Consider the following 7,327-nt stretch of genomic DNA (forward strand, 5'->3'; position numbering starts at 1 on the left):
ACAGCCCTCAACCGACTTTGGTTGGTCCGATCACCATCACAATACCAGGACCCGTTCCGTATGAGAAAGACAGTGCTATCCCGTGGCACTATGGGGCTGATATCTACTGCCAGGGGCAGAAAGTTAACGAAGAAGACATTGACATTGGTAGCTCCGCTGTAGACAATGTTGGAGGGGTTGGTGGCTTCACTCGCAGTGGACGCCTATTTGCACCATCAACATTACGCGCGAATACTGAAGCCGAGGCAGCTGCCAAGGCTAAAGGGAAACAGATGGCCGCCGAAGAGGTTACTACTGAGGAAGATCCTCCTAAGACCGCATTCGAGAAGGAAGTGGATGAGTTTATGAGGATTATCAAGAAAAGTGACTACAAGGTAGTCGACCAGCTAAATCAGACACCCTCAAAGATCTCCATTCTCTCACTATTGCTGTGCTCTGAGGCGCACAGAGCAGCCTTGTTGAAAGTACTGAATATGGCCTATGTTCCACCAGAGATAACTGTTAACCAGCTGGAGTCGGTAGTTTCCAATGTAAACGCTAGCCGGGGGCTAGGTTTCACCGATAATGACCTGACATCTGAGGGCAGGAATCACAACAAAGCCTTGCATATCACAATGGAGTGCAAAGGGGTGATGCTTTCCCATGTTTTGGTTGATACAGGCTCTTCTCTGAATGTTCTTCCAAAGAAAGCCTTAATGAAGTTGGATTGCGATGACACCATCCTGAGGCCAAGTAACTTAGTTGTGAGGGCTTTTGATGGCTCTAAGAGAGCTGTCTTTGGCGAAGTTGAGTTTCCAGTTAAGATTGGACCGCAGGTGTTCAAGAGCACCTTTTATGTGATGGATATCCAGCCTGCCTACAGCTGTCTGCTAGGTCGGCCTTGGATTCATGTTGCCGGTGCTGTTACTTCTACCCTCCACCAGAAGCTCAAATATGAACTAGAAGGTCAGGTCGTCACTGTCTGTGGTGAAGAGGATATTTTTGTTAGCCACCTGTCTACATTTAAGTATGTAGAGATGGACGGCGAGATGCACGAGATGCTGTGTCAGGGCTTCGAAGCCATAAACATCAATGAGGTCGCGCCCGAAGCTGTCTTTTCACCTGAGTTTGAGAAGGTCGGGACTTCTATCTCTTCATACAAGCAAGCTGTCGAAGTGGTTAAAGCTGGTAATGCCCAAGGCTGGGGCAAATTTGTGGAGCCAGTCATCAAAGAAGACAAGTTTGGATTGGGGTATGCTCCGGGATCTCAGAAGAATGAAACCGGTACTCTCTCCAGCGGGGGTTTGGTTTCTCCCCACATCGTCAATGCTGCAGATGAAGACAAGGCTGACAGCGACTGTGACTTAGATAGCTGGATTCGCCCGTGTGTCCCGGGAGAAAAGCTCGACAATTGGTCGTCTGAAAAAACCGTCCGGGTTACTCTACTGAAAGAGTGATTTTTATTGTTTTCCTTTATTACATGCATAATAAAGTCTTACACTTTGCCCAAGGTGTAACGGCTCATTTGTAGGGCCATCCATTTAGTTACATTTCGCAATTATTTTTATCATCAATAAAGGACGGCTTTTGCAAACAATTTTGTGTTCTCTTTCTTTCAGTTTTTTTACTTTTACAAAAAAAATGGCAATGTTTCTTTTTTCGTTTTTCTTTCTTCCAAAAAAAAAATCTCTCATTCTAAGGTAAAGCATGATCCTCCATCATGCAGAGCTGACCACCCGGATCTCACTACTAACGACACTGCTATGGCCAAGTATGACTTCGACAATCCTATCTATTAAGCCGAAGAAGGGGTTGAGGAAGATTGTGAATTGCCTGAAGGGTTAGCCAGATTGTTGAAACAGGAGGACCGAGCTATTACACCTTATCAGGAGGTGATTGAGACCGTCAACATCGGTACCGCAGACGACAAGAAAGAGATCAAGATCGGGGCAAGTCTACAGGCCGAGAGGAAAGACCGTTGATCATGTACTTGACTGTGTTAGAAAGGTCAATGGGTTGTGTGCTCGGTCAGCATGACGAGTCAGGTCGAAAAGAGCATGCAATATACTACCTTAGCAAAAGTTTACCGACTGTGAACAAAGATACTCATTGCTCGAGAAAACTTGCCGCGCTTTGGCATGGGCTGCTCGCCGACTAAGACAGTATATGTTGACTCACACGACTCTATTGATATCAAAAATGGATCCAGTCAAGTATATTTTTGAAAAGCCAGCACTTACCGGAAAGGTTACTAGGTGACAAATGATACTGACAGAGTATGACATCCAATACACTTCACAAAAAGCCATCAAGGGAAGTGTCTTGTCAGACTATCTTGCAGAGCAACCGATTGATGATTACCAACCTATGAGGTTTGACTTTCCTGATGAGGACATCATGTTTCTCAAATCGAAAGATTGAGAGGAACCACTCCCGGAGGAGGGGCCTGACCCTGAATCCAAATGGGTTATGATGTTTGATGGGGCGGTCCACGTCAATGGTCGCGGAGTTGGTGTAGTGTTGATCACACCGGAAGGGGGTTCATATGCCATTTGGTGCCAGAATAACTTTTCCCTGCACCAACAATGAAGCCGAATACGAAGCTTGTATCCTAAGACTTGAGGAAGCCGTCAATATACAGATTAAAACCCTGGATGTATACGGGGATTCAGCTTTGGTCATCAATCAAACCAACGGGAAATGGTATACACCTCAGCCTCATCTGGCTCCTTACAGAGACTACACGAGAAGATTGTTGACTTTCTTTTGAAGAAAACCAATTTGCTGATGCTTTGCTTACCTTGTCTTTGATGATTAAGGTGCTATGCTGGAACTACGTACCCAGAATTGACGTATCTCGGTCAGAGACGAATGAAGAAAGCATTTGGTCAGAAAGTGCGCCCTCGGGGGTATCAAGTCGGTGAATTGGTACTCAAAAGATTTCTTCCTCCCAACACAGATCACAGGGGCAAATGGACACCGAACTATGAGGGTCCGTACGTGGTTAAAAGGATTTTCTATGGCAGAGCTTTGATGCTAACAACCATGGATGGCGAAGGATTTCCGTCCCCTATTAACTCAGACGCAGTTTAAAAAAAAAACTTCGCATAAAATAGACCCGCTGGACGATAAAAAGAATAGTCCAGGCAAAAAAAGGGCATCCCGACGAACCAAAAAAAAAAGAATAAAAAGGTTCGAGCAAAAATTAGGGATATAAAAAAGAGTACACCCGGTGAGTCGAAAACCCAAAAGGGCGGCTCAGGCAAAAATGGGTGTCCCGGTGGATTGAAAACCCGAAAAGGGGGCGATCTAGGAAAAAGTTAGGGAATAAGCGAATGACTGTGATCTGAGTTCATCAGTGTTATATCACCGTTTCATTCAATCCGGCAATCTTCGAAGGTTAAAGATCGACTAATCATCCACTTCGGAAAGCAAGATGAACAGAGCGTCTTGAGGACATACGAGCCATAGCAGAGTCGAAACTCGGTGGGACCCCGTATCCCCATTGCCATTAGGATAGTTCTCTTTTTATAGCGATCACCTCTTTTCAGGGATCAGCTTCCTGATACCCTCGCCTATTCCTGGCACAAATTTTCTCCCCAGTAAGAGTCGAATAATTCAGTTAAAGAGCCTCTTTATTTTTCATTTATCAGTTTGTTTGCAAAAATGTCCGAATTTTTGATAAAACATATTGCATATGAACATAATGGTGGCTTTTGCAGATGATTTGCACAGGAAAACATTTAAAATTGCTTTGAATGTGCTTAATCCCGGACGGTGAATTCAAACCGAGTAATTCCCCCGAGGCATACGTGTATTTTTGGTTGCAGGTCACAGGAACCGGATGCCAAGTCATGAATCCTCATCCCCAAGCGGTTGACAAAGTCTCTCCTCAGCAGAGCATGTTCCCCAGCAGAGTTGACAGTATCCAGACTATATATCCCCAGCGGAGTTGACAGTGTCAGACTGTATCTTCCTAGCAACAGCGGAGTGGTTGCATAACCAACAGATGAGAGGGTGGTGTTCCCAGTGTTCATCTCATTCCCCAGCAGATTATTTTTAACAGATTTGTTAATCCCCAGCTTGAGGGCGATTAGCAAGTTCATATCCCCAGCAAAGGTCGTTTCCTACGACATTTCCCCAGGAAGTGTTTTCCCCACAGACTCTCCTCACAGAGCCTCGCCGAACAAAGTTTCCATAGTTGATACTCTCCCCGCAAGGTCAACTTTTCAAGCAGCCAATTTATTTTTGGTGGCTCATTGGTCCCGGCAGACGGATCATTCCCCACAGAGCATTCAAGGATTGATACAGCGATCTGTTCCCTACCGGAGTTTGCTTCCCCAAGCAGATTTCTTTTTACACCATGCATAACATTTGCATTTGCATGCATATCATATCAAGCATACACATAAGCTGATAAACAGGTCCTTCCAAGCAGACTGAAGAATTACTTTACAACCAAGGTCATGAGATCCAACCAGAGGATCAAGCGTGAGTGATCCAGCTTGAGGGTCGTTTTGAAGATTCAGCCTGAGAATTGTTTTCCAGTGATCCAGCCTGAGGGTCATCTCGAAGATTCAGCCTGAGAATCGTTTTCCAGTGACCCGGCCTGAGGTTCATTTTGAAGATTCAGCCTGAGAATCGTGTTCTAGTGATCCAGCCTGAGGGTCATTTTGAAGATTCAGCCTGAGAACCGTGTTCCAGTAAGCCAGCCTAAGGCTCAATTTGAAGATTCCCCAGTGAAGTCGCCTACAAGCTTTATTTCCCCAGCAAGCCCAAGTCTAATTGAGGAGTCGTTACAACATGTTCTAGCCCGAAGAATATGTACGAAGCCCAAAAGTGGAATATTCTCGAAGCTGCATATCTAATATGAAGGTTGGGTGTAGATTTCAAAAGAGGGTCAACCAGCGCATGCCTCAGATGCGGGATCCTAATGATGGGAATTTATCATCAAAACAATCCAGATCTAGCCAGAAGATCGAAGTAGATTCAGCCAGAGAATCGAAACAAAGAAGATCTAGCCAGAAGATCGAAAATCGCAACAATTCAGATCTAGCCAAAAGATCGAAGTAGATTCAGCCAGAGGATCAAAGGAAATAGATTCAGCCAAAGAATCGAAACGAAGGAGATCTAGCCAGAAGATCGAAGAAGATCTAGCCAGAAGATCAAAATCGTATCCAGCCCGAGGATCAAAATTAATATCCAACCAGAGGACTAAATTGAGTATAGGTTTAGCCAGAGGATCGAAACTCCATATTAAGCCAGAAGACTGATTCAGATCCAGCCAGAGGATCGGAATAAAAATAAACAGCGCGGTGTATTTCTGCGTTTTTGTGGTGTTCTCGGAGCGCAAATTTTCGGTCTCTCTTTGGTATTCAATCACAGCTCACCCCGTTTGTCTGATAAGCTGTTCGCTTTCATCCTACTCGGGTTAGCTGATGATTGAATAGGGGCAGCTGTAACACCCCAAAATTTGCCCTCCTCATTCATGCATTCATTTAGCATTTCATATTGCATTTCATCATGTCAATCAGAATTAGATCCAAGAAACTTAAAAAAAAAAAAACGAAAAAAAAAATTACAAATAAATAAAAATAAAATAAAAATAATAATAAAATAAATAAATAAAATATAATAGAAAAACTTGGACTTGGACCTCTCTCATTTGAGCCCACAAAACCACAAAAATCAGGTTATAAATTCAGAGTTTCAGTGAAACAAAATTCCATTCTATTCCTATTACCCTGTCTGGGAAAAAGATAGTGAGAGAAGAACCCTGGGGAAAAAGGAAGAGAAGCAAAAAATACTCTGAGGTTTCCTTGAAACAAAACCCTTGACAAAACCTGGAGAGAAAACTGACAGAGAACTCAGAGCAACCCCCAGGCAGCTCTGAAAAATTCAATCTGACTCACACACTTTCATCTCATGCAAACCCTAACATTGCCTTGCAAGCCCAGCCGTGCCATTTGATTTCAACCGGTCTCTCCCATCAGGTTTGCCTCATTTCCATAATTTTATGCTCTTAATTTGGATCATATGAATGTATCTGAATGTATGAGGTATGATGGATGAGTTTCATTATGTTTTTGCCCACGGGTTTAATTATGCATGAATGGGTGAAACCTATGCCTTGAATGTTTAATCACATGATTTCTGAAATGTATGCCACAGGGTTTGAGGTTTCTGAAACCATATTGTTATCCATGAAAAAAATGCTTATCGTGTTTCACTAACCCTTTTGTTGAGTTTTTGTGAGGGCTCACAGACTCTTGCAGAGATGGTTTGCGTGGTTTTCCCACTTTATTTGTGGGGTACCCCCTGGAGGTTCATTCCGATTACCTGTACTGACTCACCTTTCTTTGATGGCATTAGCTTGGGAGATCCCTGGGTTTCTTACTCCTTTAATTGCTGTTACTTCGGATCTTTATCCGTGTGGTACTTTTACCTCTTTTCCGCATTTTATCGCTTTCTTAGATGAAAGACCTCGATAGGAGGCATTTGTTTTCTTTTGTTTATTTACTTCTGAGCCCCTTGTTGGCACATTTACTTTATACATGTTTGTTTTGTATGTGTTCGTATACCTGCAGGTAGCACGGTTCCTTCGTCAAGGACTGCCTTTTTGCCCTTGAGCATCCCAAACCCTAAAACCCAAAGCAACACGTTAACTCCTTCTACTACAGGTGAGTAAGTCTCCAAAGGTCGAGCATCCGGTAGATTGCGTAGTGACGTCGTTCGTCCAAAACCCAATCCATAACCCCATAGTTAGCCGAACTACGACTTGCTCTGATTCTCATTCCAGATGAGATACGTAGGCATAAGACGCGATGTCTTAGCGAGCACAATTACCCTTAACCCCTAGGTAGCCGAGCTACGAAGACTCTGATTCTCATATTCAGATGAGATACGTATGTAGTGGATGCGACATCCGCGCGAGTCATTTGCATTTAACCCTTTTTTTTTGGTAAACAGCACAAGATAAACTCACACCCTTTAGACAAGAACTACAAAAGTGGATCCCGTAGAGTACTACGGATGCGTAGGGGTGCTAATACCTTCCCTTCGCATAATCGACTCCCGAACCCAAGATTTGGTTGCAAGACCCCGTCTTGTCCTTTCCTTTTTCAGGTTTACTTCGAGCGTTTCCTTTCCCTCCTTTGGGATGAATAACGCACGGTGGCGACTCTTCTGTCATTTTCTTTCGCCGGTTGTTTTTTCGCGCACTGTATTTTTCAGGTTGCGACAGCATCCATAAATGTGACTTCGACATCTCCTTGAAGCACGTGGTCACGAAGAAAGTGATGTCGAATGTCAATATGTTTGGTTCTTGAGTGCATGACTGGATTCTTTG

Source organism: Lathyrus oleraceus, chromosome 4 (assembly GCF_024323335.1).
Source record: "Lathyrus oleraceus cultivar Zhongwan6 chromosome 4, CAAS_Psat_ZW6_1.0, whole genome shotgun sequence".
Lineage (NCBI taxonomy): Eukaryota > Viridiplantae > Streptophyta > Magnoliopsida > Fabales > Fabaceae > Lathyrus > Lathyrus oleraceus.